The sequence below is a fragment of the Neovison vison genome, chromosome 5 (assembly GCF_020171115.1).
Source record: "Neovison vison isolate M4711 chromosome 5, ASM_NN_V1, whole genome shotgun sequence".
Lineage (NCBI taxonomy): Eukaryota > Metazoa > Chordata > Mammalia > Carnivora > Mustelidae > Neogale > Neogale vison.
This window is the reverse complement of record NC_058095.1, coordinates 139,344,855-139,355,815: the sequence shown is the minus strand read 5'-3', so window position 1 is coordinate 139,355,815 and position 10,961 is coordinate 139,344,855. Positions and strand designations below refer to the sequence as shown.

The following is a 10,961-nucleotide window of genomic DNA, read 5'->3' as shown; positions in this document are numbered from 1 at the left end:
ATAGACATTATACTTTGTCAGATGATTTCTCTGTATCCATTGAAATGATCATGTGTTTTTTATCTTTTCTCTTGATGTGATATATCCTGTTGATTTGTGAATATTGAGCCACACTTGCATCTGAGGAAAAATCCCACTAGATCATGGTGAATGATTTCTTTAATGTATTATTGGATTCAGTTTGCTAATATTTTGCTGAGGAATTTGCATCTATGTTCGTCGAAGATATTGGCCTGTAGTTCTCTTATTCTGGAATGTCTTTATCTTGTTTTGATATCAGAGTCATAATGGCCTCAAAGAATGAATTTGGAAGCTTTCCTTCTTCTATTTTTTTTTAATAGTTTGAGAAGAATAGGTATTAGCTCCTTTTTAAATGTTTTATAGAATTCATCTGTGAAGCCATCTTCTCCTGGACTTTTGATTGTTGGAAGTTTTTGATTACTGATTCAATTTTATTGCTGGTAATCAGTCTGTTCCAATTTTCTGTTTCTTCTTGACTCGATTTTGGGAGTTTACATATTTCTAGGAATTTATCCATTTCTTCTAGGTTGTCCAATTTGTTAGCATATAATTTTTCATAATAATCTCATAATCCTTTGTATTACTGTGACATCAGTTGTTATTTCTCTGCTTTCATTTCTGATTTTGTTTGAGTCCTCTCTCTCTCTCTCTCTCTCTCTTTGGGTAAGTCTGGCTGAAGGTTATCAATTTTGTTGATTTTTTTTTTTAAGATTTTATTTATTTATTTGACAGAGAGAGATCACAAGTAGGCAGAGAGGCAGGCAGAGAGAGAGAGGAGGGAAGCAGGCTCCCTGCTGAGCAGAGAGCCCGATGCGGGACTTGATCCCAGGACCCTGAGATCATGACCTGAGCCGAAGGCAGCGGCTTAACCCACTGAGCCACCCAGGCACCCAATTTTGTTGATTTTTTCAAAGAACCTGCTCCTGGTTTCATCAATCTGTTCTCTTGCTTTTTAGTTCTATTGCATATTTATGCTCTTATCTTTATTACATCCTTCTTTCTAGATTTAGGTTTTGTTTGTTGTTCTTTTTCTAGCTCCTTCTGGTTTAAGATTATGTTGATTATTTGAGATTTTTCTTGCTTCTTGAGATAGGCCTCTATTGTTATAACCTTCCCTCTTAGAACTGCTTTTGCTGCATCCCCCAAATTTTGGACCACTGTCGTTTCATTTTCATTTCTTTCCATGTTTTTTTTTAATTTCCTTTTTGATTTCTTTGTTGATCCATTCATTGTTTAGTAGCACATTAATTAATATCTATGTATTTGTGTCCTTTCCAGATTTTTTCTTGCAGTTGATTTCTAGTTTTATAGCATTGTGGTCAGAAAAGGGGTATGTTATGAATTTGTTGAGACTTGTTTTGTGGCCTAATATGTGATCTATTTTGGAAAATGTTCCATGTGCACTCAAAAAGAATGTTTATTTTGCTGTTTTAGAATAGAATGTTCTGAATATATCTGTTAGATCCATCTGGTCCAATATGTTATTCAAATCCACTGTTTCCTTATTGATTTTCTGTTTGCATGATGTATCCATTGATGTAAGTGAGGTGTTAAAGTTCCCTACCATTATTGTTTGACTCTCAATTATTTTTTAAAAAGATTTTATTTATTTAGAATGTGCACCAGCGGAGGAGGGGCAGAGGGAGAGGGAGAGAGAGCATCTCAGACAGATTCTGCAATGAGCATGGAGCCTGATGTAGGGCTCAATCTCAAACCCTGAGAACATGATCTGAGCTGAAATCAAGAGCATGATGCCTAACTGACTGAGCCACCCAGGCACCCCTTGATTACTTCCTTTATGTTTGTTATTAGCTGCTTGATGTATTTGGGTGCTCCCATGTTGGGCCCATAAATATTTACAATTGTTATATCTTCTTATTGAATTGTTTCCTTTAGGATTATATAAAGTCCTTTGTCTCTTGTTATAATTTTTGTTTTAAAGTCTATTTTTCCCTTTATAAATATTGTTACCTGGCTTTCTTTTCACTTCCATTTGCATGATAAATGTTTTTCCATCCTTTCAGTTTCAATCTGCATGTGTCTTTAGATCTGAAATGAGTTTCTTGTAAGCAGCATATAGATAGGTGCTGCTTTTTTTATCTATCTTGTCACCTTATGTCTTTTGATTGGAGCATTTTAATTCAAAGTAGTTATTGATAGATATGTTACTTGTTTTATGGTTGTTCTGCATTTCTTTTTTGTTCCTTTCTTCTCTTGCTCTCTTCTGTCATGGTTTGCTAGTTTTCTTTAGTGATATATTTGGATTCCTTTCTCTTTATTTCTTGCATATTTATTACTCTTTAATTTGTGGTTACCATTACATTTTTATACAACATGTTTTGCGTATAATAGTCTATATTAGGTTAATGGTTGCTGAAGTTTGAACCCATACTTTACTCTTCTCCCCCCGCCCCCTGCCCCACCATGTTTTAGGAGTATGGTATTCTACTATACGCCCATTTATTGTGAATCCCGATTCACTGATTTTTTTTTTTTAATTTATTTGCCAGAGACAGAGAAAGCGAGGGAGCACAGGCAGACAAAGAGGCAGGCAGAGGTAGAGGGAGAAGCAGGCTCCCCGCCGAGCAAGGAGCCCGATGTGGGACTCGATCCCAGGACCCTGGGATCATGACCTGAGCCGAAGGCAGCTGCTTAACCAACTGAGCCACCCAGGCGTCCCCGATTCACTGATTTTTATAGATATATTTATTTTTACTACTTTTGTGCTTCCTACTTTTCTTACTCCTACTATATGGTCTTTCCTTTCCACTCAAAGACTCCCCTTTAACATTTCTTTTAGGACTGGTTTAGTGATGATGAATTCTTTCAACTTTGGTTTGTCTGGAAAACTCATCCGTCCTTCTATTCTGATTGATAGTCTTGCTGGATAGAGCAGTCTTGACTGTATGGTTTTTCTTTCAGCACTTTAAATATATGATGCCACTCCCTTCTGGTCTTCAAAGTTCCTGATGAAAAGTCAGCTTATAGCCTTATAATGTTTCCTTTGTATGTAACTGTTTTCTTTTCTCTTGCTGCTTTTAAAATTCTCTCTTTATCACTACTTTTTCCATTTTAGTTACTGTGTGTCTTGGTGGGAACTGACTTGGGTTGATTTTGTTGGCGGTTATTTATGCCTCCTGGATCTGATTTCTGTCTCCTTCCCCAGATTCGGGAAGTTTTCATGTAGTATTTCTTCAGATAAATTTTCTGCTCCCCTCTCTCTCTCTCTTCTCCTTCTAGCATCCCTGTAATGTAATGTTATTATACTTGATGGTGTTACTGTGTTCCCTAAATCTATTTTCATTTATTATTATTACTTTTTCTCTTTTATGTTCAAGTTGGTTGCTTTCTATTTCTCTGTCTTCCAGGTCACTAATTCATTCTTCTGTTTCCTCTAGTCTACTATTTATTCTATCTAGTGTGTTTTTAATTTCAGTTATTTTGGTCTTCATGTCTGATTGTTTCCTTTTTAATCTTTTCTATCTAATTGTTAAGGGACTCATTAATGTTTTCCACTCTTTTCTCAAGTTTGGTCAGTGTGTTTATGACCATTACTTTAACTTCTCTATTAGACATATTTATCTCCATTTCGTTAATGTCTCTTGCCATGGTTTTGTCCTGTTCTTTCATTTGGGACATAGTCTTCTGTCTCTTCATTTTGTCTAACTTTCTGTGTTCTGTTTCTATGTGTTTGGAAAGTCAGCTTTGTCTCCTGCTTTTGAAGGGAGTGACCTGCAGTGAATTGCTCCATGTTCTTCATAACCTGGTGTTTCAGGTGTATCTCCAATGTGTGTTTTGTGCACCCTTCTGTTGTGACTAAGCTGCTTTTACCTTCACTACAGTTGTCTGCAATGGTCTTTCTTTGCCTGTTGTGAGCACAGTTATGTCTCTGTGTTGTTAGTGGGCCAATCTGGGCTTCAGTTGAGTCAGACCAGGTATTGGCCAGAGATGCAGTAACACCAAACTGCAGGTGCATTTCCTGTGTTGTGCTCTGAGAAGGTTTCATTGGTTAGTGTGACCTGCAGTGAAACCAGCTGCCTGCTCTGCACCCACTACTGGGACTACAATCAAAGTAGTATGTGTAGTATCTTCTCTTCTCCCGGGGCAGGAGTCACTTTAGAGTGGTGCTGTTCTCTGTCAGGGCCGCTTACACACTGCCAGGCTTTGACATCACTTTGGGTGGGCTCTGAACATATTGGAAGGGGTAGTACCATAGGAGAATGTGTGGGTGGAGTACACAGTTAGCAAATTAGGCATAGCACTAGTTCTGGCAGGTGTCCTTGTGCCTAGGCTGGGAGAGAGGGAGAGAAATGGCCCCTGTCAACTCCTTTGTACTTGGAGAAGTCTCCCAATGATCCCTGGTCATCTACCACTGGCTCTGAGATTAGTTAAGTCATCCCATATATAACAAAACATCCTGTTACAAATCAAACTGCTGCTTCTGTGCTGTATCTCTGTGGGGCCGTTTGTTTTACTGTCTCTTTAAACATGGGGACTTCACTCTCTTGGCTGTCCCAGAGCCAATCTCATTGATTTTTAAAGTTCCAGATGTTAAGCCCAGCTAATTGTAATAATTCCAGAAGTGAGGGGTGCCTGGGAGGCTCAGTCAGTTAAGCAACTGACTCTTGATTTCAGCTCAGGTCATGATCTCAGAGTCCTGGGATCAAGTCCTGCATTGGGCTCCACACTCAGCAGGGAGTCTGAGTTTGTGGATTCTCTCTGTCCTTGTCCTTCTCTGCCTGCTTGTACTTACTCACTCTTTCTAAAATAAATAAATCTAAAAAAAAAAAAAAGAAGAAGAATTCAGGAAATTAGGACCCTCTTCTTTTTAAAGCCAAATGTTATAGTGATTTTTCCTCCCTGTGGAGGTTCCTTGTGCCTGGGTTCCTGATGCAAGGGTCTTTTTCTCTCCCCATTCTGTGCCCCCAGTGTCCCTCTCTTCCACAGATAGTAATGCTAGCCTTTTTTTTTTAGTTCCCAGCTGTCTCTGCCTTTCCTGCTTTCTTCTCTACATTTAGCTGTGGAGAGTCTATTCTGCCAGTCTTCTTTTCATTATCTGGATTATTTACACAATACAGATGTTATCTAGTTGCATCCCTGGGTTAAGTTGAGTTTAGGGTCCTCCTACTCCACCAACTTCCCCTGAAGTTCTGAATGGTCTTTTAGTATATATATATATATATATATTTTAAAATAGCTACCTAATATGATTTGGGGAGGTTGCTGAGTACAGTGTACTTTATTGATGGTACATGACAAGGCGGGGCTTCTCAAGCTCCTCCCTTTCTGTAGGGGAACTGAGATGGAAACTGTGGAGGTCAGGAGATTCTCAGTGTGTTGACAAATGAGTTGGGGGAAGGACAGTCCAGCAACTGAGGGCCTCTCTCTTACTCTTGCTGTTACTCCTTGGAGTCCATGTGGATCATAATGTCCACCACCTGGTTGCTGTAGCCAAATTTATCATGCTACCAGGAAATGCATTTGACAATGTGCTCATTGAGAGCAATGCCAGCTATAGCATCGAAGGTGGAAGAGTGGGTGTCACTGTTAAAGTCATGGGAGACAACCTGGTCCTCAGTGTAGCCCAGGATGCCCTTGAGGGGGCCCTTCAATGCCTGATTCACCACTTTCTTGATGTCATCATATTTGACAGCTTTCTCCAGGCAGCAGGTCAGATCTACAACTGACACATTGGGGGTAGGGACATGGAAGGCCATGCCAGTGAATTTCCCATTCAGCTCAGGATGACCTTGCCTATAGCCTTGGCAGTGCCAGTATAGAAACAAGGATGATGCTCTGGACAGCCCCTCAACCATCATGCCATAGCCTCACAGAGGGGCCAGCCATGGTCTCTTGGGTGGCAGCGATGACATGGACTGTGGTCATGAGTCCCTCCACAATGCTGAAGTTGTCATGGATGCCTTAGTCAGAGGTGCCAATCAGTTCATGGTGCAGGATGCATTGTGGACAATTTTGAGGGAGTTGTCATACTTCTCATGCTTCATGCCCATTACAAGCATAGGGGCATCAGCAGAAGGAGCAGAAATGATGATCCTCTTGATCTCATACTTCAAGTGAGCCCCAGCCTTCTCCACAGTAGCAAAGACCCCAGTGGACTCCACAACATACTCAGCACCAGCATCACCCCATTTGATGGTGGGATCTCACTTCCGGCAGATGGAGTTGGGCTTTCCATTGATGACAAGTTTCCTGTCCTCAGCCTTGACTGTGCCATGGAATTTGCTATGGGTGGAATCATACTGGAACATGTAGACCATGTAGTTGAGGTAAATGAAAGCGTCATTGATGGCAACAATATCAACTTTGCCAGTTAAGACAGCCCTGGTAACTAGGCGCCCGATACGGTCAAATCCATTTATTCCAGCCTTCACCATCCTGTCTCAGGGATATAGCTGGCACTGCACTAAGAGATGCAGCTGTCTGTCAAATGGGGAGGAATGAAGAGCCCTAACATGATTTTTTTTTTAAGATTATTTATTTATTCATTTGACAGAGAGAGATCACAAGTAGACGGAGAGAGAGGCAGTCAGAGAGAGAGAGAGGGAAGCAGGCTCCCTGCTGAGCAGAGAGCCCGATGCTGGACTCGATCCCAGGACCCTGAGATCATGACCTGAACCGAAGGCAGTGGCTTAACCCACTGAGCCACCCAGGCGCCCCCCTAACATGATTTTTAAAGTTAAATGAAATATGTAGATCCCTCAGCTACAGCACCAAGTCAAATATCTTTCTCTCTAATGACAGTTGAAATATTTCAGGAGTTGTTTTGTTGAAGCTGCAAGACTCTAGTTTTCTCATCTGTACCCTCCCATTATTGCCCTCCACATGCACAGACTGTCAATGTTCCTTAAAAGAATGCATTGAGAATTGGATATAGTGATTTAGATAGGATTGTCCTATTGTCCAAGGGCAGGAAACATCCTTCTCTGTGGATGTGGAGACTACAGATCAATTCAGCAGCCCGACTGAGAGCAATTTGTGAATCTCTTATGACTTGGCAATTCCATTTCTATTGAATTGTTCTTTACAGCCACTTTGCACATGATTCACAGGAAGCCTGTTTTCAACTTTTAAAACTCTTAATATGAATGCGTTCATCTTCCATTTCTGTTTCAAAATAGAAAAAATTTTAAAATTAGAAAAAAATGAAATACTTTTATCTATTTCTCCTTGTTAGTTAGCTTCACGCCATCTCCCCTAAGCAAAATTCTTGCCTGGGGGCAGAAAGAAATTAAAATAAAATGAATTAGATTAAAACTTTGGAATGGCTGCTTTAACAGAGTTAAAAAAGAAAGGGCCCATCTGCCCCCATATCCAGTTGCCCTCCTCATGTAAAACCCCAAGATGGCAGGTAGTTCGGGGGAATAGAATGTTCTGATCCATGAAAGTCATATAAACATCCTCTTACCTCCATTAGTAACTTCAATAATGTCTTCACTGGCACTCTAACATCTCTCATCTACTTGACTTTTTGTTATGCTCCCTTCCTCTATCCACATTATTAACGACTTTCTACAACCAATTTCTATGTTCTGGCCCCCATGTTATAGATCAATGCTGGAAGGTTACGAGAAAGTGTTGGCTGATCTGTCAAAATTCCTTTCCCCTCCTAAAAATATTTTGTTAATAGTTTTACTTCTATGACTGTAATGTTCCTGTTTTATACCTCTCCTATAACCTTTTTAATTTATACATTTGTTTATTTTTTAATTTACATTCAATTAATTAACATATAATGTATTATTAGTTTCAGAGGTAAAAGTCAATGATTCATCAGTCTTATATAATACCCAGTGTTCCTTCCATCACATGCCTTCCTTAATATCCATCACCCAGTTACCCCATTACCTGCACCCTCCCCTCTAACAATCCTTATTTTGTTTCCTATGATTAAGAGTCTCTTATGGGTTGTCTTCTCTGATTTCCTCTTGTTTTGTTTTTTCCTCTCTTCCTCTATGATCCTGTGTTTTGTTTCTTAAGTTCCACATACCTGTCCTAAAATCTTTTAGTCTACGATCCTGTTCCCTACCCTGTTGGCGGTCACTGAGCATGTATAATTTGTACCTATTTCTGAAATTCCAATGATTTTCAAGTATTGTTCCTCCTTAGGTTTTCCCTTTCCGACTTCCAATCTGCCAATCCACTGAATGTTGTTACTAATTAAGGAGATAGCATAATTTTTCTACTCTTCCTCCCACACACTTGCACATACATACAGAAATAACAACACTCAACAGGATTTCCCACTAATGGAGGATGGTTGGAAAAAAGGTAGGCATGGACAAGGGGCCCCCATCCTAAGAGGAAAATACTTTTAAAAGGAAGAAGACTCCAACCTGTTATTCTATCTTGCCCTGGAAGAAGCCCTCTGTCCTTTCCCATGTAAACAACTACCTGATAGATGTGCATGTCAACAAAACCTGATTGGGTGACAAGGGCATGGAGGATTAATTAGATTAAAACAGCCCACAAACAATCTCATAAGAACCCCTAGATTTAAACCCCTGACTCCCTTGCCTTGTTTTGGGACACTGAAGGGCCACCCAATTCCAAAACTCCAGATATGATTGGCTGAGGCCTCTGTCACAATTCTCTCCTGGTTGCATTTCTCCTTTTGCTGGGTCCTGATTTCTTCACTCTCACAAGTGTTTTTCTCTCATTACTTTCCAACAAACCTCCTACATGTAAATATATACCTTAAAATCTGTTATCTTGAGAATGTAACCTAAAACAAATATTGAGTTACAATCCTAACCAGGTGAGAAATACACATTCCTTTGCTGATATAATCATTTGAGAAAGGACAATTTTGCCATAATTCAATTTTGACAGTTGGAAAAACTAGATTAGATTTTATTTTTAAGAATCACCACCGTTAATTTACTCACTTATTCATTTATTGTCTTACTCATTTGATCCTCTAATACTTGACTGTCTACTATGTGTCAAATTCTGTGCCAGGAAAATACCCAAATAAGAAAGTCTACTGCTGCTTATTAAATAATAGGGTATCAGTACTCTTCCAGAAGAAACTATATATAGTAGTTTCCTCCAAGTTTAATGCTGCCAAAGTAGTTATAGTTATTTGTTTCTCCTAATTCCACAGGGGATAGAATTTTCCATTAAAATGATCTGCTGTTAGAAAATGTTATCAAGGATACATAATCTAGACAAGCCTAAGGAGAGACAAAATCATAAACACAAAGGACAATAATTATTAGGGTATTGCTTTAGTATATTTTTTCATTGCTATTACCAGAGCTAAACTTGGAAATCATATAATTTTATTCTGGTATCAGGAAAAAGAAGAAAATAATTTTAATAAATGATTTTGTATTTTTGTCTAATGTCTAATGTATATAATGTATAATTTTTGTATAATGTATTTGGTTATGACAAATTTCAAACATACACAAAAATTGATAGGGAGACATAAGCAATCTTTCTATAACCTTCAACCAGCTTCCTTTGTGGCCAATCTTGTTTCATCTACACCCATATCTGCTTCTTCTGCTCTCACATTATGTTGATGCAAATCTCAGCCATTGTATATTTACATCTGTGTTTCAGTATATCTCTATAAAAGCTAAGGACTCTTAAACCTCACATTCAGAATAAAGTTACCTGTCTACAGACAGTAAGTAGTAAGATATAGTAAGAGGATTGCTAAGGAATTGCCCAGAAGAGTTAGAAGTTTTCCACATCCAATCAACACATTCTTAATGAATGAGAGTTGGAGGCACTGAGAACCAAGAGGTAGCAGGTTCCAGGTACGCTGGGGCTTATGTCAGCCCCTATGAGAACTTTGGCTACTACTTGTAGTGAGAAAGGAAGATATGAAGGGTTTTAAGCCAAGCAAGGATAGAACATCACTCTCATAATTTTAAAAGGATTACTCTGGTTGCTGCTGTATTGAAAATGGACTGTAGAGGTTCTGGAGGAGGAACAGAGAGACCAGTTAGGATAATGTTTCTCACAATTTATTATGCATATAAATCTCAGGGAATCTTGTTAAAATGCAGATTATGTTTTACCAGATCAAGGACGGGGATTGAGATTCTGCATTTCTAACAAGCTTCCCAGTGATGCCCATCCCTGTGGTATATACACCAAATGTTGTTTAGCAGGAAGTTAAGAGATCATTACAGGCATCTAAGTGTTAGATAATATGGCTTAAAGTGGTCAAGGTGGAAAGTAGTAGGGTTGTAAGAAATGACGGGCTGGTGGGTTTATTTTTAAAATGTAACTAAGAGGATTCCCTAGTGTTTGGGTATGAGGGATGAGAAAAGACAAGTCAGAGCTCATTCCAAAGTTTTTAGCTTGAAACCACGGGAGGGGTGGGGAAACATGGAGGAGGAGCATTTTGGCAGGAAATCAGAAATAAGATTTTTGACATTTTAATTTTGAGATACCTGTTAAACCTATAAATGATGAAGATGAATAGGTAATTGAATACATGAGTCTAAGGTTCCGTGAAGTGGTTAAGATTGCAGCTGACATTTATGGGTTTATGCATATTATTTAATATCATGAGAATGCACACCAGTTAGAGAATGAGTGCAGATAGAAATAAAAAGAGATTCTAGGAATGAGCCTCGGGACCATCTGACATTTAGGGGTTAGAAAGATGAAGGTAAACTAGCAAAAGAAACTAAGAAAATGCAGCTTCAATTCAGGAGAATGAAGATAGTGTGTGTCCTTGAAAATAGCGATGAAAGTGAAATCAGCAAGACTACAGTAAGACTAACAAATATAACATCATTAGGTACAGATAAAGGATGCCCCATAAATTTACATTTAATCTTAGGCATTTTTAAAAATTATTTTATTATTATTATTTTTTAATCTTGGGCATTTTAAATTGAAATTGAAATTTCAGGTCATGAAGCTGTCTCAGGAACAGTTTAGGAAGGAGGGACTAG

At 38.8% G+C, this 10,961-nt stretch overlaps 1 pseudogene; it reads right to left on the bottom strand.

Moving 5' to 3' along the window:
- Positions 1-5,486: 5,486 nt before the first annotated feature.
- LOC122907885 lies at positions 5,487-6,416 on the bottom strand (annotated as a pseudogene).
- Between the last annotated feature and the right edge of the window lie 4,545 nt (positions 6,417-10,961).